Source organism: Pristiophorus japonicus, chromosome 14 (assembly GCF_044704955.1).
Source record: "Pristiophorus japonicus isolate sPriJap1 chromosome 14, sPriJap1.hap1, whole genome shotgun sequence".
Lineage (NCBI taxonomy): Eukaryota > Metazoa > Chordata > Chondrichthyes > Pristiophoridae > Pristiophorus > Pristiophorus japonicus.
The window spans coordinates 57,235,103-57,256,749 of NC_091990.1; positions in this window are offsets into that span (position 1 = coordinate 57,235,103).

Sequence of the window (21,647 nt, forward strand, 5' to 3'; positions counted from 1 at the left end):
AGCTCACACTGCCACTCACATTGCTTTCCCTCCCATCTTTGTATCATCAGCAAATTTGGCTACGTTACACTCCGTCCCTTCTTCTAAATTGTTAATATAGATTATAAATAGTTGGTGTCCCAGCACTGATCCCTGCGGCACCCCACTAGTTACTGGTTGCCAACCAGAGAATGAACCATTTATCCCTACTCTCTGTTTTCTGTTCGTTAGCCAATCCACTATCCATGCTAATATATTACCCCCAACCTCGTGAACTTTTATCTTGTGCAGTAACCTTTTATGTGGCACCTTGTCAAATGTCTTCTGGAGGTCCAAATACACGACATCCACTGGTTTCCCTTTATCCACCCTATTCGTTACATCCTCAAAGAATTCCAGCAAATTTGTCAAACGTGACTTCCCCTTCATAAATCCATGCTGACTCTGCCTGACCGAATTTTGCTTTTCCAAATGTCCTGCTACTGCTTCTTTAATAGTGGACTCCAACATTTTCCCAACCACAGATGTTAGGCTAACTGGTCTATAGTTTCCTGCTTTTTGTCTGCCTCCTTTTTTAAATAGGGGCATTACATTTGCAGTTTTCCAATCTGCTGGGAACTGCCCAGAATCCAGGGAATTTTGATAAATTACAACCAATGCATCCACAATCCCTGCCGTTACTTCTCTTAAGACCCGAGGATGCAAGCCATCAGGTCTACGGGATTTATCTGCCTTTAGTCCCATTATCTTACTGAGTACCACCTCCTTAGTGATTGTGATTGTGTTAAGTTCCTCCCTCCCCATAGCCCCTTGATTATCCACTGTTGGAATATTGTTAGTGTCCTCTACTGTAACAAAATATTTGTTCAGAGTTTCTGTCATCTCCATGTTACCCATTACTAATTCCCCGGTCTCGTCCTCTAAGGGACCAACATTTACTTTAGCCACTCTTTTCCTTTTTATATACCTATAGAAACTCTTGCTATCTGTTTTTATATTTCCCGCTAGTTTACTTTCATAGTCTATCTTCCCTTTCTTAATCATTTTTTCGTCGTCATTTGCTGGCTTTTAAAAGCTTCCCAATCTTCTGTCGTCCCACTAGTTTTGGCCACTTTGTAAGCCCTTTGTTTTTAATTGGATACCGTTTTTTATTTCTTTAGTTAGCCACGGATAGCTATCTTTTCTCTTACACCCTTTCCTCCTCACATGGAATATATTTTTCTTGAGAGTTGTGAAATATCTCCTTAAATGTACACCACTGTTCATCAACCGTCCTACACTTTAGTCTATTTTCCCAGTCCACTTTAGCCAACTCTGCCCTCATACCTTCATAGTCTCCTTTATTTAAGCTTAGTACGCTGGTTAGAGATTCAACTTTCTCACCCTCCATCTGAATTTGAAATTCAATCATGCTATGATAACTCATTCCGAGGGGATCCTTTACTTGGAGATTGTTTATTAATCCTGTCTCATTACACAGGACCAGATTTAAGATAGCCTGCCCGTTTGGTTCCGTTACGTAGTGCTCAAGGAACCCGTCCCTTATGCACTGTATGAACTCCTCCTCAAAGCTACCCTGACCAATTTGATTTGTCCAACCCATGATTATTGCTGTTCCCTTTTTACAAGTCCCCACTATTTCCTGGTTTATGCTCCGACCAACAGAGTTGCTACTGTTAGGGGGCCTATAGACCGTGCCCACCAGTGACTTTTTCCCCATTTTGTTCCTTATCTCCACCCAAACTGTTTCAACACCCTTATCATTTGTGCCAATATCATTTCTTATTATTGCAGTGATTCCATCCTTTATCATGGAGGGGTCAGTTTGGCAGGCGCCATCCTGCCCCAGCCCTGTGGAGGGGAGAGAAGGGAATGTCCAGCGTTTGGGCACTGTGATCACTACAGCAATGCAATCTGTCCCACCTGTGACAGAGTCTGTGGCTCTCCTATTGGACTGTTCAGCCACCAAAGAACTCACTTCAGGAGTGGAAGCAAGTCGTCCTTGATTCCGAGGGACTGTCTATGATGATGATGATGAGTGCAATCCATCTGTTTCAGCAAGGCCAAGACCAGATTAAGTTTAAGATTAAAATTAAGTCCAGAGACTTGAGCACATGGAAGCTGACACTCCCAGTGCATTGCTGAGGGAGTGCTGCATTGTTGGAGGGCCTCTTTCGGATGAAGCAATAAACCATCCGCCCTCTCAGGTATTCATAAAAGATCCTAGGGCACTATTTCAAAGAAGAGCAGTAGAGTTCTCCCCGGTGTCCTGGACAATATTTTCTGTCAACCAATATCACTGAAACAGATGATCTCATCCTTTACCTTGTTGCTGTTTGTGGGAGCTAGCTGTGCGCAAGTTGGCTGCTACATTTCCTACATTACAATGGAGACAACTCTTTAAAAGAGTACTTCATTGGTTGGCGGTAAAGCGCTTTGTGATGTCCTGAGGTTGTGAAAGGCACTATAGAAATGCAAGTTTTTTTTAATGTGTGCAAATTTGCAGTTATCATGTGATTTGATGCCATTGTCTGGATTGTCAGTCAGCAGATTTTCTCCAATTAAATATTGGGAAGACCGAAGCCATTGTTTTTAGTCCCCACCACAAACTCCGTTCCCTAGCCATCAACTCCATGCCTCTCCCCAACTTCTGTCTGAGGCTGAACCAGACTGTTCGCAACCTTGGTGTCATATTTGGCCCTGAAATGAGCTTTCGACCACATATCCACAGCATAACTATTTCCACCTCCATAACATCACCCGTCTCTGCCCTTGCCTCAGCTCATCCGCTACTGACGTTCTCATCCATGCCTTTGTTACCTCTAGACTTGACTATTCCAATGCACTCCTGGCTGGCCTCCCACATTCTACCCTACGTAAACTTGAGGTCATCCAAAACTTGGCCGCCCGTGTACTAACTCGCACCAAGTCCCATTCACCCATCACCCCTATGCTCGTTGACCTACTTTGGCTTCCGGTTAAGCAATGCCTCGATTTCAAAATTCTCATCCTTGTTTTCAAATCCCTCAATGGCCTCGCCCCTCCTTCTGTAATCTCCTTCTGCCCCACAATCTCCCCAAGATGTCTGCGCTCCTCTAATTCTGCCCTCCTTAGCATCCCTGATTATAATCGCTCAACCATCAGTGGCCGTGCCTTCTGTTGCCTGGACCCTAAGCTCTGAAACTCCCTCCTTGAACCTCTCCGTCTCTCTACTTCTCTTTCCTCTTTAAGATGCTCCTTAAAGCTTTTGGTCATCTGCCCTAATTTCTTGTTCTTTGGCTCGGTTTCAAATTTCTGTCTTATAACACTCCTGTGAAGTGCTTTGGGACGTTTTACTATGTTAAAGTCGCTATATAAATACAAGTAAAAACAGAAAATGCTGGAAATCTCAGCGAGTCAGGCAGCATTTGTGGAGAGAGAAACAGAGTTAACGTTTCGGGTTGATGGCCCTTTGTCAGAACTGGAAAAGTTAGAGATGTAACAGATTCTTAAGGAAGTGTGGGGGCAGGGAAAGGGGGAGGGGAGAAAAGAACAAAAGCAAAGGTCTGTGATAGGGTGGAAGGCAGGAGAGATTTGAGAGACAAAAGGGTTGATGGGCAAAAATGAGATGGCAATGGCACAAGTTAGGAAACAAAAGATGAGTCTCGATAGGGTGTGAACGGCAAAATAATTACCAGCTGCCTTGGGAAACAGAAAAAAAAATATTTTGTTCTTTCCTCCCCTCCCCCTCTCCCTGCCACTCCACTTCCTTCAGAATCTGTTACATCTTGAACGTTTTCCAGTTCTAACGAAGGGTCACAGACCTGAAACGTTAACTCTGTTTCTCTCTCCACAGATGCTGCCTGACCCGCTGAGATTTCCAGCATTTTCTGTTTTTAGATTCCAGCATCCACAGTATTTTCCTTTTAGATAAATACAAGTTGTAGCTTGTGATCAAAAAGAGCTGCATCAGTTCAATGCATTAGATGAAGCCTGGATGACGAAAGGATTAGGGCAGCTACTGGGTGCAGAGGATCCAGAGAAATTCTCCCTGAAAAAACAATTTTTCGAAGAACTACTCCCCCAATGTGCAAAGTACTCCAATGTACCGGAGATGAGGGGGTTGAGTAGGTTGGGCCTATACTCATTGGAGTTTAGAAGAATGAGAGGTGATCTTATTGAAACATATAAGATAATGAGGGGGCTCGACAAGGTGGATGCAGAGAGGATATTTCCACTCATAGGGGAAACTAAAACTAAAGGACTTAGTCTTAGAATAAGGGGCCACCCATTTAAAACTGAGATGAGGAGACATTTCTTCTCTCAGAGGGTTGTAAATCTGTGGAATTATCTGCCCCAGAGAGCTGTGGAGGCTGGGTCATTGAATATATTTAAGGGGGAAATAGACAGATTTTTGAGAGATAAGGTAGTAAAGGGTTATGGGGAGCGGGCAGGGAATTGGAGCTGAGTCCATGATCAGATCAGCCATGATCTTATTGAATGGCGGAGCAGGCTTGAGAGGCCAAATGGCCTACTCCTGCTCCTATTTCTTATGTTCTTATGTTCTTATGCACAGTCACTACAAATACATTCCCAAATTAAGTGCTAACACATCACCAATAACAGTAACTCATTAAAAACCCGCTCTACAATGGTCTTCCTACACAACTACAACAGCTACAACAAATCCACAACAACTACAACAACTACAACAAATACAACAACAACTATGACTACAACAACAGCAAGAACAACGTGTATTTTTATAGTGCCATTAATGTAGAAAAACATTCCAAGGAGCTTTACAGAGACATAATCAGACAAAAATCAACACTGGTCCAAAGAAGGATTTAGTAGGAGAGGTGACTAAAGGTTTGGTTGAAGACATGGGTTTTAAGGAGGGTCCTAATGGAGGAGAGGGAGGTGGAGAGTTGCTGAGGCAGACTTATTGCTGATGTGTGAGTACAAAATCCATGGGAAATTAGTAGCCCGACTTGTTTATAACTCTAGTAAAATTAGCCAAAACATTCATCTTTCAAACTATACTGCTGAAATTTTGAGAAAACCAAAAGAGTTAATACTGGAATTCAAGGAAAATTGACTGAAGACTAAAAGAACTAGCAAAGAAACCAAACGAATGACTCGTAGATATTGGTGCCACCAGATGTTCTTAATTAAAGACTGGGGCCGCATTGAGATAAACCTGTCAAAGCTGCAATCTCCTAGATGAACTGATATGTCAGACTGCCTCAGTAAACAACAGCATAACAAACATAGAGGAGCCTTGAGCAATTGATGATATCAGCCGCTTGTCTTTCTTACTGTAATTTATGTGCTGGGACAGGAAAGGAGTGAACCATCTTATGACTAGTTTGGCCTTGATCGGATTGATTGAAATCTGTCCATTGTAAGCCTCCAATATTTGCTTGTCTAATTGTCACAAAGTGGGTCCATCTGATGGAATGAATCGTCTTGGCTGGCCTGAAAAAGCAGCAAACCTCAGGACTGGGAGAATTTTATCATTTAGCAGAAGAGGACAACGGGTTTAATTAGGAGGGGGAAAGTAGAGTATGAGAGTAAGCTTGCTGGGAACATAAAAACTGACTGCAAAAGCTTCTATCGATATGTGAAGAGAAAAAGATTAGTGAAGACAAACGTCGATCCCTTGCAGTCAGATTCAGGTGAATTTATAATGGGGACAAAGAAATGGCAGACCAGTTAAACAAATACTTTGGTTCTGTTTTCACAAATAACCATCCGGAAATACTAGGGGACCGAGGGTTTAGTGAGAAGGAGGAACTGAAGGAAATCCTTATTAGGCGGGAAATTGTGTTAGGGAAATTGATGGGATTGAAGGCCGATAAATCCCCGGGGCCTGATAGTCTGCATCCCAGAATACTTAAGGAAGTGGCCCTAGAAATAGTGGATGCATTGGTGATCATTTTCCAACAGTCTATTGACTCTGCATCAGTTCCTATGGAGGGTACCTTTTTAAGAAAGGAGGGAGAGAGAAAATGAGTAATTATAGACCAGTTAGCCTGACATCAGCAGTGAGGAAAATGTTGGAATCAATTATTAAAGATGAAATAGCAGCGCATTTGGAAAGCAGTGACAGGATCGGTCCAAGTCAGCATAGATTTATGAAAGGGAAATCATGCTTGACAAATCTTCTAGAATTTTTTGAGGATGTAACTGGTAGAGTGGACAAGGGAGAACCAGTAGATGTGGTGTACTTGGACTTTCAAAAGGCTTTTGACCAGGTCCCACACAAGAAATTGGTGTTCAAAATTAAAGCACATGGTATTGGGGGTAATGTACTGACATGGATAGAGAACTGGTTGGCAGGCAGGAGTCGGGATAAACGGGTCCTTTTCAGAATGGCAGGCAGTGACTAGTGGGGTGCCGAAGGGCTCAGTGCTGGGACCCCAGCTATTTACAATATACATTAATGATTTAGATGAAGGAATTGAGTGTAATATCTCCAAGTTTGCAGATGACACTAAACTGGGTGGTGGTGTGAGCTGTGAGGAGGATGTTAAGAGGCTGCAGGGTGACTTGGACAGATTAGGTGCGTGGGCAAACGCATGGCAGATGCAGTATAATGTGGATAAAAGTGAGGTTATCCAATGTGGTGGCAGAAACACGAAGGCAGAATATTATCTGAATGGCAGCAGATTAGGAAAAGGGGAGGTGCAACAAGACTTGGGTGTCATGGTACATCAGTCATTGAAAGTTGGCATGCAGGTACAGCAGGCAGTGAAGAAGGCAAATGGTATGTTGGTCTTCATAGCTAGGGGATTTGAGTATAGGAGCAGGGAGGTCTTACTGCAGTTGTACAGGGCCTTAGTGAGGCCTCACCTGGAATATTGTGTTCAGTTTTGGTCTCCTAATCTGAGGAAGGACATTCTTGCTGTTGAGGGAGTGCAGCGAAGGTTCACCAGACTGATTCCCGGGATGGCAGGACTGACATATGAGGAAAAACTGGATCGACTGGGCCTGTATTCACTGGAGTTTAGAAGGATGAGAGGGGATCTCATAGAAACATATAATATTCTGACGGGACTGGACAGGTTAGATGCAGGAAGAATGTTCCCGATGTTGGGGAAGTCCAGACCCAGGGGACATAGTCTAAGGATAAGGGGTAGGCCATTTAGGACTGAGATGAGGAGAAACCTCTACACTCAGAGAGTTGTTAACCTGTGGAATTCCCTACCGCAGAGAGTTGTTGATGCCAGTTCATTGGATATATTCAAGAGGGAGTTAGATATGGCCCTTACGGCTGAAGGGATAAAGGGGTATGGAGAGAAAGCAGGAAAAGGGTACTGAGGTAAATGATCAGCCATGATCTTATTGAATGGTGGTGCAGGCTCGAAGGGCCGAAAGGCCTACTCCTGCACCTATTTTCTATGTTTCTGTGTTTCTATGTAAGTGGAAAGGAGCTGCAATTTGTTAAATTAAAGATGCAAAAGCAAAAAAGTTTGTGGGATCTTTCCGTGTGCAAATTGGCTGCCGCATTTCCTTCATTGCGGCAGTGACCACACGTCAAAAGCACTTCATTGGCTTTAAAGTGCTTTGGGAGATCCTGAGGTCATGAAAGGCACTGTATAAATGCAAGTTCTTCCCTTCTTTGGGGTGGGAGTGTGAAATGTGAGAGTTGGGGTGGGAGGGAAGGAAGGGCTCATAATGGCGGCAGCGTGAGGCTTGGGCGATTTTAACTCCCGGGACCCATTTATATGTTGCTTTACTGACTCCCGCCTAATGCCGGCAGGGGTGACATGGAGGTCAGTGAGTCGAAGGGGGATTTCGGGCCGTAAGAGCCCATCACTGAGGAACCGAGAGAATGGTGCCCAGCACTGAGCTAGTTATTCTGGGTGGTGGGGGTGGGGGAAATCTGATGGAAAATGTGTGGGAATAGGACGTGTGTGGAGTGGGGGGGGGAGGAGCCCAGGACAGGGAAGGCCCAAAGTGTTCGTGTCAGCAGCCTCAGAGGAGCAATCCTACGCCTTCTTCTCCTTGCACACAAGGAAAGTTTAAAAAACCTAATCCCATTTCTGATCCTGGAAGCTGTCTGTCTGCCACTACATTTCCCTGGCAGCTTCAACACTTCAGCTCAGTTGAAATCGCGCTGGGGTCCAAACTGATGATATCAATAGCTTGGCTTTCTTACTGTAATTTAGATGCTGGGACAGGAAAGGAGTGAACCATCAAATGACAAGTTCGGCCTTGATCGGACTGATTGAAATCTGACCATTGTAAGCCTCCAATGTGCCTAATGTAGAATTTACCAATATTTTGCAAAGATTCCTGGTACCTTTCCCCTGCAGAGGAGAAGAATCCTTTTCTGGACTTTTAAAATGGAAGGAAAAACTTCGGGACACAAATGAGTTTTAAAGGGGGAGACGAGCCTGCAGGGGATAAAAGGGGATGCATTCATGGAGACCCCCTCACCCCCAGTGTTTGGACTCATAGGAAAGGGAATTTAATTTGGAACTATCTACCAGAAAGTTTGAAATCCTAAAGTGCACATGGAAGAAACTACGAACTTTAATCGAATTTGGGATTTTTAAAAGATGAATGTTGGGTCGATAAGAAAAGGGGTGGGATCAATCTCTAAAGGGCCAGTTTGGACATTGGAGCTAATCAAATTGTCTGGGAACTGTTTATCCACCCCACCTAGAGGACCCAAATGTCACATACATATTCCAACACCTTTTCAACAGGCATAGAAATATCTGGCTCAGGCCAGATTAGCACAATGGACGAGAGCCCACCAACTTCGAAAAGCCTATTAACATCAGATTAAAACCACTTAATCAAGTTTCAGTTAGCTGGGCTGCGCAATCGAAACAAAGAGCTGAGCTAGATTTGACGGGAGATAAGGAAGCCTTTTTTGGGATATATCTATTCCCAGTTTTACCAGGAAAGGACATAGACTCGAACAGAACACAGACTAACAGAACACAGACTCGAACAGAACACAGACTCGAACAGGACACAGACTCAAACACAGACAGAGACACAAGCAGCCGGAGTGAAGAAATGGAGTCGTGAAGGAAACTACCAGAACTCATCAAGAACTGACCGAGCACGAGGCCCACGATACGGAAGGTTGTCAGCAACCAAATTGACAACTACTCTACAATCTACTTCTGAACGACTCAACGGGTGAGAAATTACCAAAAAGGACTAACTAAAACTATTCCTAACCAAAGAAAGTGGGTACTTACACCATACATCCAAAACGCAACTTACCGCATCAACGGACGCATCCCAACTGAAGACTACGCAGTCCGAAGTCCTCTCCTCCGTCCGGGGTGCGGCTCGGCGAGAAGGCCAAGTGCAGCGAACCCCGAAACCATGATTCACCGGCAACTGTCCAAAGGGATTGGTGAGCATAGCCCCTGAACCCCCAGAGCTATAACTTAGTTAGTTAGGGGAATTGGGAGAGGGGAGGCTGGGATAACTTGTGTAAATGTATCTACATTCTCTTCTTTACCCCATTTAGAGTTTTAAGCTGTATTCTTTTCCCCACAGGCTGTAATTTGACATTTTATTCAATGTGTTGTACCCCTCAGTGTGTATTGGTATTAATATTCTGTGTGTGTTATTAAAGGTGTGCTTTTTACTTCTTTTTAGACACAATAAAGCCATACCTGCTTCCTACCTTGAAACCGATTGTCTGTCCAAGTCTGTCACAGTCCCTTCATAATTCCAGTGTCTAGAACCAAGGGTGTGGGAGCGATTCGGAACCGCTCATATAAGGTCAGAAGGGAAAGCTGACCCCTTGAAAACCACCCCTTACACTAACACCCTCCTAAACCTCCTACCAATTACCCACTGGTTATTGAGCTCTCTGCTAAGGGAAATAGGTCTTTCCTATCCACTGTATGTAGTGGATAGAGTCCCTCATAATTTTATACACCTCAATTAAATCTCCCCTCAGCCTCCTCTGCTCCAAAGAAAACAATCCCGACCTAGCCAATCTTTCCTCATAGCTAAAATTTTCCAGTCCAGACAACATCCTCGTAAATCTCCTCTGTACCCTCTCTAGCGCAATCACATCTTTCCTATAATGTGGTGACCAGAACTGCACGATGTTAGGCTAACTGGTCTATAATTCCCTGGTTTCCATCTCTCGCCATTCCTAAAAAGCAGAGTGACATGCACAATTTTCCAATCTAAAGGGAGGGTTCCTGAATCGAGGGAACTTTGGAGGATTATAGTTAGGGCATCGGCAATGTTCTCACCCACTCCCTTTAAAATCCTGGGATAGAAACCATCTGGCCCTGGGGATTTGTCACTCTTTAGTGTTGTTATTTTCTCCATCACTGTTATTTTGCTTGCATTAATTTTATTGAGTCCCTGTCCCAGATTTAATATTAGTTTCTTTGGGATTTCCGGCATGCTATCTTCTTTTTCTACTGTAAATACTGACGCAAAGTAATTATTCAACATCTCTGCCATTTTCCCATTGTCACTAACAATATCATCACTTCCAGTTTTTAAGGAGCCAACATTGTTCCTGATCACCCTCTCTTTCCTAATGTAACTATAAAAATTCTTCGTATTGATTTGGATATCCTTTGCAAGTTTCTTTTCATACTCCCTTGTACAATGGTCACTAACAATGCATTGTAATGGGTATGAAACATATGGTGAATGATGAAAGCTTAAAGTTGATAGCTGCAACGCAAAAATAACAATGGAAAAGCTGATCAAAAAGCAATATTAATAGGTTACAATTGATGGTAGAGCCCAATTATTGCTCAGTGTGGCTTAGTTCAAATGCGAGGCCAAATTAAGCAGTGAGAGATTCCTTCAAGTTCACTGGGAGATATATATGGCAAGATATAAAATAGTTGCCAAATGTAAAAATAAATGATTCCATTAAACCACGTTTGGAATACCAAACCCAGGCATGTTATCATTAAATTACTAATCTACTGCGTTTCACGTTTCACTCCGGGAATTACAGGTGGGCGATGTACTGATTTGAGTTTAGCAGCTAATATCGAGAAGGTCACAGTTGATTTTAATATGAGTGGGGAGAAAACTAGGAGGGATCAGAGTTGCTTTGGGCGCTTGTGGGTGATAATACATCACAGTTCAACAGAGATTCCAGATCGGAAGAGATGGGCCAACTGAAAAGTTGATGTCAACAATTTAGATCTGCTCTGTGTCCAAAACAAGGCTGGCCATCTCTGCAGTCACTAAGATCCAGGTTGGTGATTGGAGCGTGGGAAGGTACAGCAGGAGTGGCGAGGTCAGGGTGAAAGAACGGCGAGCGATTGTAGAGGGCTGTGATCAGGGCCCAGAAGAGGCGAGGGCCCAGGGGCAGCACGGGCCAGCCCACACTGCGATATGTGTGCGCACTAGGTCCGTGCAGCAGAGCTGGTCTCCAGTCGTCTTGGTTAACCCTTGCCACTGGACCAGGACCTGGCTCTGTCAAGCCCATGTGGTGGCTGGTGTGCAATGGCCACCACACATTAAAAAAATCCACGCACAGGCATCTTCCACCCTTCAAGATTTAGTTCGGGACCTGGAATTTTAGGTCCTTCATTGAAACACCTATGAACTTTTTGACGTGGAAGCAAGTCATCCTCGATTCGAGGGGCTGCCTATGATGAAATTACAGTAATGGAACGGTCCATGAGGGAAAACAACCATTGTACTCAGAAGCAGTTGCGGGTCCCTGAGATTAATACTCACGGTTTTATCTAGGACAATGGACCACGGGTGAACCTTGCCAGACCGGGTAAAGTGGTTGCAACACGGTCTTTTGTTTCTATATGGTTCTGAGGTCAAACTTGTGTTGTGTAGTTCCAAGAAGATGAGCAGGTCTTGTCCATACATTGCCAGCTTAAAACCTTTCAAACATTCATCTTGGGAGTCACATTCAACAGCAACAGCAAAATTGCATTGATATGACGTCTAACGTAATAAAGAATCCCCAGGAGATTGACTGAAGCGTAATCAGACCAAAACGGATGCCCAGCCAAAGAATGAGATATTAGGAGGAATGATGAAAAGGTTTGTCAAAGAGGTGGGTGATAAGTGGGTGTTAAAGGAGGAGAGGCATGAGGTTTAAGGAGGGAATTCCGGAGCGTAGTGGGCTGAATGAACAGCCGCCAATGGTAGAGTGAAGGAGTGGGGACGATGCACAAGAGCCCAGAGGTGGAGGAACACAGAGTTTTCCAAAGGGTGTAGTGCCGGAGGAAGTTACAGAGAAAAGGAGGGGGGAGACCATGGTGGAATTTAAAGACGAGGATGAGAATTTTAAATTTGAGACACTTGGGATGTGGGGTTGGGGGGCGAGGAGCCCATGTAGGTCAGGGAGGAGGAGGAGAGGGAAGTGGAGAGGCTTAGGCAAGGAATTCCTGAGGATGCACCAAGACGACTGAAGGCGCAGACATCAATAATGGGCAAAGGGAGGTGGGGGCTGGGGCATATACGTCGGAGGAGCGGAGAGTACAGAGGAGGGTTGCAGACCGAAGGAGGTTACAGGCATATGGAAGTGAAAGGCCATGAAAGGATTTAAACAGGAGGATGGGAATTTTAAATTGGTGGTGTTGGGAGACTGGGAGTAAATATAGGTCAGCAAGGACAGTGGTGATGGACAAGTTGGTTCAGGCTGGGCTATGTGTACCAATCCTTTGGATGAACTGAAGTTTATGGATTGTAGAAGGTGAGAGGTTAGCCAGGAGAGCTTTGGGATAGTTGAGTCTGGAGGTAACAAAACCATGGTTAAGCTCTTTCAGCAGCAGATGGGCCGAGGCAGAGACAGGTGATGGTGGTCGAGGTGGAAGTAGGCAGTCGTTGTGATGGACAGCATATAGGGTCGGGAGCTCAGCTCTCGGTCAAATAGGATGCTGAGGTTGTTTACAGTCTGGTTCAACCTGACACAGTGGCCAGGGAGGGAGATGGTGGAGAGCATACAGAGTTTGTAGTGGAAGCCAAAGACAATGGCTTCAGTATTCCCAATATTTATCTGGAGGCAATTGTGGCTCATTCAGGGCTGGATGTCAGACAAGCAAGCTGACAACACAGAGGCAGTGGAAGGGTTGAGCAAGCTGGTGGAGAGGCAGACCAGATTTCACTAGTGTACATACAGAAGCTAGTGTTATGTCTTCAGCTGATGTCCCCAAGGACCAACGTGTAGATGAGAAATAGAAAGAGGCCAAAGATAGATCCTCCTACTTTGGAGGTAACGGTGCATGGTGAGAAGAGAAGCCATTGCTGGAGATTCTCTGGCTACGATCAGATAGGTAAGATTGGAACCAAACAACCCACAGAACTGGACAACAGAGGAGAGGCATTGGAGAAGGACGACTGAGCCAAAGGGCGCAGAACGGTCGAGAAGGAGGAAGAGGGATAGTGCTCCAGGCTCTTATTAAGCATATTATTCAATGTCAAGTTAAGACTAAGGAGGGACAACAGACTGAACGTTTCCACTTGTTGGGCAAGTTGCGAGGAAGCGGAGAGTAAAATAGGTTGCAGAGTCACATTTCTAACTTTGAGTAGAGCTGTTTTAGTGCTGCGGCAGAGGTAGGAACCTGATTGGAAAGAGTTGCGGATAAGATGGGCACAGATTTGGCCGGTAACAACACGTTCAAAGACTTTGGAGAGGAGATGACGGCATTAGATGCTGGGTTTGGGCAAGCTCCAACACTCATTGCGTTTTGATCTTAGCGTCTTCCCAAGAGGGGAGAGTGACATGGCAATTTGATGGAAAGTCAGGTCTCAGAGCTGGAAGGATAGTGCGCTATTCCACTGTATATCTAGTCTGCCTTAAATCTCAGAGCTGTGACATCGATAACTGGTCACCCTCAATTGTAAACCAAGTTATACAATTCCACATAAACTGTCAGCAACATTCCTCAGCATAAGCAGGATGCTTGGGATACATAGCCACTGTCATGGCCTCATTTATGAATCTGGCGCTGTGCACAAACACGTTAAATAAGTTGTACTCTCCTTCCTCTCTGAACTCAGTTTTCCCTTTTTATAATTATCAACAGTAAAGAATCTTAAAGGGGCAGTGCTATCTTATTTTATCCCTTTAAAATTCTTTGCTTTTGATCATTAATTTGGTAACTGCCCCAGAGAGGGTAAACACGTGAGCGATGAAGGTGATTCCAAATATCAGAAATTTAAGTCATGAGGGAGTTGTCCTTGTTTTTGAGATTGAAGTTTTTGGAATTGAGGTAAACTGACTAAACTGATATAAGCATGTTATTCAATGTCAGTTAAGACTAAGGAGGGCTGACAGACTGAACGTTTCCACTTGTTGAGTAAGTTGCGAGGAGGCTGAGAGTAAAATGGGTGGAAGAGGCAACTTGATGTGTTTCTGAGAGAAGGGATTGAGGGATATTAAAATAACTGAGTTAGTGCCTGTGTATAAATAACACACAGAGGAATGTAGCAGCAGTGTGTTATGTTTGTATCTGAACTTCACCAACTAGAAAATACATGGCACGTTGAGAAGGCGGGCAGTTGAAGTTGACATTTGTCAAAAAAGGCACAAGCGTCTTAAGCCTTGTGACCTTCTCCTGTTCCTAACATGTCATATTGGTTGTGCTCGTGTAATGTTGTCACCAATTGGCTCAAGCAGTGTGATGTAACGTTGTCACTAATTGGCTCATGCAGTGTGATGTAATGTTGTCACCAATTAGCTCATGCACTATGATGTAATAAAGGATAGTGAGGATGAATGCGTGGCTGGAGAGTTGATGTTGGAGGGAGGGCTTTAAATTCCTGAGGCATTGGGACCTCTTCTGTGGGAGATGGACCTGTACAAACCAGACAGGTTGCACCTCAATAGCGCTGGGACCAATATCCTCGCAGAGAGTTTTGCTAGTGCTGCTGGGGAGAGTTTAAACTAGCTTGGCAGGGGGATAGAAACCTGAGAACAAATTCAATAGGGAAGGAATTAAAGCTGACATTTGAAAGCAAGAATGTAGAAAGTGAATCTGTAAGACAGAGGAAACACGGGTTAGTAAGTAGTAATCAAGGAGGTCTTCCAATGCTAAATGATATATACTTCAATGCAAGGAGTATAGCGAATAAGGCAGATGAGCTGAGAGTACAGGTAGCTACTTGGGAGTATGACATTATGGCTATTTCAGAGACATGACTGAAAGAGGGGCAGGTTTGGCAGCTCGATATTCCTGGTTACAGGATTTTTAGACAGGACAGAGAGGGGGTGGGGGGTGGGGGGAGGGGGGATCTCGGTATTGATTAAAGAAACTATTACAGCTGTGAGGAGATGATATGTTAGAGGGATCATTAAATGAGGCCAAATGGGTCAAACTGAAAAATAAAAAAGGGCGATCACACTGTTGTGTGTGTATTATAGACCCCCAAACAGTGGGAGGGAGATAGAAGAGCAAATATGTAGACAAATTTCTGTGAAGTTCAAAAACCATAGGGCAGTAATAGTAGAGGATTTCAACTATCCTAATTATGGGCCCAAGTTTCCACATGATTCGCGCCTGATTTTTAGGAGCAACTGGTGGAGAACAGACTATTTTAGAAATCGCAATTCTCCACATTTTTTTTCTGCAGTTCTAGTTAGGTAGAACAGTTCTAGTTTAGAACAGAATGTTTTCTTCAAAAGGGGGCGTGTCCGGCCACTGACGCCTGATTTGAAAGTTTCCACAGTGAAAATGTACTCCAAACTAATGTAGAATGGAGCCAGTGAAGATTTTTGTAGAACTGAAAAAACCTGTTCTACACATTAAAAAATCAGGCGCAGGTTACAAATTAGGCGCCCAGAACGAGGTGGGGGGGAAGGGAACTCATTAAATTCGACAATAAATCCTTATTTATACTTCTACAAATATTATACAAATAAATCCAACCTGAATAAACATTTAGAAGCAAAGAAAAGATTAAATAAACCATCTTCCTACCTGTGTGAAAGTGCTTCAGCCAGGGAGAATTCTGCAGCTATTCGTGCCGCTGAGCGAGAGAGGGAGGGAGAGAGGGGAGGGAGAGGGAGAGGGAGAGAGGGAGGGAGAGGGAGGGAAGAGAGGGGGGGGGGTCGGGGAACAGGAGCGGGGGGGAGCGGGTGTCGGGTCGGGTCGGGGGGGAGCGGGTGTCGTGTCGGGTCGGGGCGGGAGGGGGGGAGCGGGTGTCGGGTCGGGGGGGGGGAGCGGGCCTCGGGTCGGGGCGGGGAGCGGGAGGGGGGGGGGGAAGCGAGTGCCGGGTCTGGTTGGGCGGGGAGCAGGAGCTGGCCGTGGGAGGAGCCTCATTCACGCAGCCCCAGTGAGGCCATTGGGCCAGGGCTAGGGGCTGCGTGCTTCGGGCCCCTCCCACACAGTTCGGCGCCTGGAGCTACTGCACTTGCGTGCCGACTGTAGCGCGCATGTGCAGAGGTCCCGGCACTGTTTTCAGCGCAGGGACCTGGCTCCGCCCCCCCCCCCCACAGCTCGTGCTGGCTGCGCCGAGTGCCACAGGACCTGTAAGTCGGTGGAGAATACCGAGGATTTTTTTAGGCGCCGTTTTAGGCGTGAAAAACGGGCGCCCAGCTCGGAGGGGCGCCCGTTTTTTTTCTTGTGGAAACTTGGGCCCATTGATTGGGACAAATATAGTGTAAAGGGTATAGAGGGTGCGGAATTCCTAAAATGCATTCAAGAGAACTTTTTTAGTCAGTTTGCAACAAGCCCAACATGGGAGGGGGCGGTTCTGGATTTGGTTTTGGGGAATGAAGCTGGGCAGGTGGAAGGGGTATCAGTGGGAGAGCACTTGGGTGCCAGTGACCTTAATTCAGTCAGATTCAAGGTAGTTATGGATAAGGAAAAGGATAGACCAGGAATAAAAGTCCGAAATTGGGGAAAAGCTAACTTTGCTAAGTTGAGGAGTGATTTGGCCACAGTGGACTGGAAACAGCTACTTGTGGGTAAATCAGTGTCATAACAGTGTGAGGCATTCAAGGAGGAAATCTGGAAGGCTCAGGCCAAACATGTGCCCTTAAAGAAAAAGGCTGGGAAAAATAATTATAGAGCCCCCTGGATGTCTAGGAACTTACAGTGGAGGATAAAGAAAAAAAGGGAAGCTTATGTCATATACCGATGGCTAAATATTGTAGAATCTCTGGAGGAATATAGAAAGTTCAGAGGTAAAGTTAAAAAGGATATTAGGAATGCTAAGAGAGAGCATGAAAAATTCTTGGCAAGTTAAATCAAGGAAAACCCAAAGATGTTCTATAAATATATTAAGAGCAAGAGGATAACTAAAGAAAGGGTAGGGCCTATTAGAGATCATGAGGGTAATCTATGTGTGGAGGCAGAAGATGTTGGTATGATTCTTAATGAATACTTTGCATCTGTTCTCACAAAGGAAAGGGGCAATGCAGATACTGCTATTGAGGAGGAGTGTGAAATTCTAGATGAAATAAACATAGTGAGAGAGGAGATATTAAAAGGTTTAATGGCTTTGAAAGTGGATAAGTCCCGAGGCCCGGATGAAATGCATCCCAGGCTGTTGAGCGAAGCAAAAGAGGAAATAGCGGAGGCCTTGACCATCATTTTCCAGTCCTCTTTGGATTCAGGCATGGTGCCAGAGAACTGGAGGACTGCTAATGTGGTACCCTTGTTTAAGAAGAGAGAAAGGGATAAGCCAAGTAATTACAACCTAACCTCAGTGGTGGGCAAATTATTGGAAAAATTCCTGAAGGACAGGATAAATCTACATTTAGAAAGGCAAGGATTAATCAGGGACAGTCAGCATGGATTTGTTAAGGGAAGGTCGTGTTTTACTAACCCAATTAAATTTTTCGAGGAGATAACCAGGAGGGTCGATGAGGGTAGTGCATACGATGTAGTGTATATGGACTTTAGCAAAGCTTTTGATAAGGTCCCACATGGTAGACTTGTCACGAAGGTAAAAACACATGGGATCCAGGGCAAAGTGGCAAGTTGGATCCAAAATTGGCTTAGAGGTAGGAAGCAAAGGGTAATGGTTGATGGATGTTTTTGTGACTGGAAGGATGTTTCCAGTGGGGTTCAGCAGGGCTCGGTACTGGGTTCCTTGCTTTTTGTGGTATACATTAATGACCTAGATTTGAAAATAGGGGGTATGATTAAGAAGTTTGCAGATGACCCTAAAATTGGCTGTGTGGTTGATACTGAAGAGAAAAGTCATGGACTGCAGAAGGATATCAATCTACTGGTCAGGTGGGCAGAACAGTGGCAAATATAATTTAATTCAGAGAAGTGTGAGGTAATGCACTTGGGGAGGGCTAAAAAGGAAAGGTTATACACATTAAATGGTAGGCTACTTAGAAGTGCCGATGAACAAAGGGACCTTGGGGTGCTAGTCCACTGATCCCTGAGAGTAGCAGGCCAGGTGGATAAGGTGGTTTAGAAGGCATAGGGAATGCTTGCCTTTATTGGCTGAGGCATAGAATATAAGAGTAGGGAGGTTATGCTTAAATTGTATAATACTCTGGTTAGGCCACAGCTGGAGTAATGCGTGCAGTTCTGGTCACCATATTATCGAGAGGACGTGATTGCACTGGAGAGGGTGCAGAGGAGATTTATGAGGGTGCAGTCTGGAATGCAGAATTTTAGCTATGAGGACAGATTGGATTGGCTGGGTTTGTTCTTCTTGGAACAGAGGAGGCTGAGAGGAGACCTCATTGAGATGTATAACATTTTGGGAGGACTGGATATAGTGGATAGCAAGGGCCTGTTTCCCTTGGTAGAAGGGTCAGTTACAAGGGGGCATAGGTTAAAGGTGGTTGGTGGAAGGGTTAGAGGGGATTTGAGGGGAAGTTTCGTCACGCAGAGGGTTGTGGGGGTCTGGAATTCTTTGCCTGGAAAGGTGGTGGAGGCAGAAACCCTCACCACATTTAAAAGGTGCTTGGATGGGCATTTGAAGTGCCGTAACCTGCAGGGTTATGGACCTATACCTGGTAAGTGGGATTAGACTTGATAACCTCTTGTTGGCTGGCGCAGATATGATGATAAATACGCCAGGGAATCTAATATGGCCAGAGTGATCTCCTGGACTAGTTTCAATCGCCTGGATGGGTCGGAGAGGAATTTTCCCAGATTTTCTTCCCCATTTTCCCCAATTTTCCCGGATTTTTTCCCCAATTATCCTGGGTTTTGATCTGGTTTTTTGCCTCTACCAGGAGATCATACGGCTCTGGATGGCAAGGAATGTAAAATGTTACGATACAAGAGGTTGTGGGGAGTGGACTGTCTGCCATTGTTCATTATTCATAGATTTATATGTAACGTTCAGGGCTGCTGACCGAGGGCCGTGTGGCTCTTTGTCAGCCAGCGTGGACACGATGGGATGAAATGGCCTCCTTCTGCGCTGTAAATTTCTATGTTTCTATGTTTCATTGGGGCCGATTTTCATCAAGGCCTCCGCCCGCCCAAGTGTCGCTCAAAGTGCCACCGATGGCCGCCGAGGTACCGGACGGTACTTTGGGTGGGATATTCATCGCCGAGGTCCCTCGAAGGTTGGCGGGCGACAAATGGACAATATATGGCGCCAATCTGGGCGATAGAGGGTGTCGTGTATTCAACTGTCATTGTAACCCATGTATAAACTGACCAAAGTTGTACACTGTGAAAACATTGACCACTAGGTGGTGAACCTGTGGGAGACACTCCTAACCTGGACTTTCAGGTATAAAAGGGGAAGCTCCACCCACCTTCATCACTTCAGTGCTGGCTAATAAAGCTTACTGGTCACAGACTGACCTTCTCTCAAGTATGGGCCTCGTGTGCATTTATACTGTATCGTAAGGACATATCATTGGCGACGAGAAACTGGGATTTAAACCACGCGAGCATGGCCACTAGCAGCACAGACGAGAGGTACTGTGTTGGTGATGATTGGGACGACTTTATTGAGAGACTACAGCAAAGTTTCGTCACGAAGGAATGGCTGTGACAAACGCAGGGCTCATCTCCTGACGCTTTGTGGATCCAGGACGTACTCCCTGATGAAGGACATTCTAGCGCCAGAGAAGCCGGCGGACAAGACTTTTGAAGAGCTCAGTAAGTTGATCGGGGAATACTTTAAACCGGCGAGCAGCATGCACATGGTGTGACACCGGTTTTACATGCACCGGCAGCGAGAAAGGCAAAGCGTTCCAGACGTCCTGGCAGACCTCCGGCGACTGGCGAGCCTATGTAAGTTCCCAGATGCATGCAGAGCGGAGATGCTGCGAGACTTTTTTATTGAGGGCATCGGGCACACTGCGGTTTTCAGGAAACTGATTGAGACCAAAGACTTGACCCTGGAAATAGCGGCTTTGATGGCCCAGACATTTATCTCAGGGGAGGAAGAGAGCAGAATGATGTTTGACAAAAATCTTGGCTTAAATGCAGCAAATGGACAGGGAGTCAACATTGTTAAGGCGGGACACAGTTCTCCAGGCAGGCAGGGGCAATCGGACATGCCCGAGCATGTAGTCGAACCCAAAGGGAGAATTCAACAGAGACAATGGCTAGCTGAACGGCGATTCATGCCATCGTAAGGGACAATACGGCCAGTAATGGGGCCATCAATACCTGTCAACGGTGCGCTTAAGGACAGTTACAGGGACAGTCAGAGACGATCGACTGGTAATGGACCTTTTGTTTTCAACAACAGCTCATGTTGGAGGTCTGGAGGCAAACACACAGCCAGAGCTTGCAGGTATCAGCAATATACCTGCAGAAACTGCAACGTCAGCGGTCACTTGGCGCATATGTGCAAGAAGCCTGCAGCCAGGTTGATGCACGAGGAGGACGGGCCCGTTGTAAGCCCTACGAGGCCAAATGAACATTGGGGGAAATCGCTGGAAGCTGAAGTTCAGCGAGTTCATGTGGAGCACATATACAGTTCATACACCAGGACGTCACCGATAATGATGAAAGTGCTACTCAATGGCATCCCAGTATCAATGGAGCTAGACACAGGGGCCAGCCAGTCTCTGATGAGAATCAAACAGTTCGACAAGTTGTGGGCGTCCAAGGCCAGGAGGCCAAAATTATTGCTGACTGACGCACAGCTACGGACATATACAAAGGAGATCTTTCCGGTGCTAGGCAGCGCCATGGTAGTTGTAACCCATAAAGGTTCGGAGAAAAGCTTGCCACTCTGGATTGTCCCGGGGACGGTCCCGCACTACTGGGGAGGAGCTGGCTTGCTGTCATGAACTGGAAATGGGGCGATGTCAATGCAATTTCTTCTGTAGAGCGAGTATCATGTTCACAGGTCCTGGACAAATTTGACTCATTATTTCATCCCGGCATTGGCACTTTCATGGGGACCAAGGTAGTGATTCACATAAATCCGGACGCCAGGCCAGTACATCACAAGGCCAGAGCGGTGCCGTACGTGATGCGGGAACAGATAGAAGGCGAATTGGACCACCTGCTGGGGGAAGGCATTATCTCGCCAGTCGAATTCAGTGACTGGGCGAGCCCGATTGTGCCAGTGCTCAAGGCGGATGGGTCGGTCAGGATATGTGGTGATTACAAGGTCACCATCAATCGGGTGTCACTCCAAAACCAGTACCCGCTACCGAGAGCAGAGGACCTCTTTGCGACGCTATCCGGTGGCAAACTATTTGCAAAATTGGACCTGACCTCAGCTTACATGATCAAGGAGCTGGCGACTGAGTCGAAGAAGCTGACCACCATCATGAAACACAAGGGGTTGTTGGAGTACAACAGGTGTCC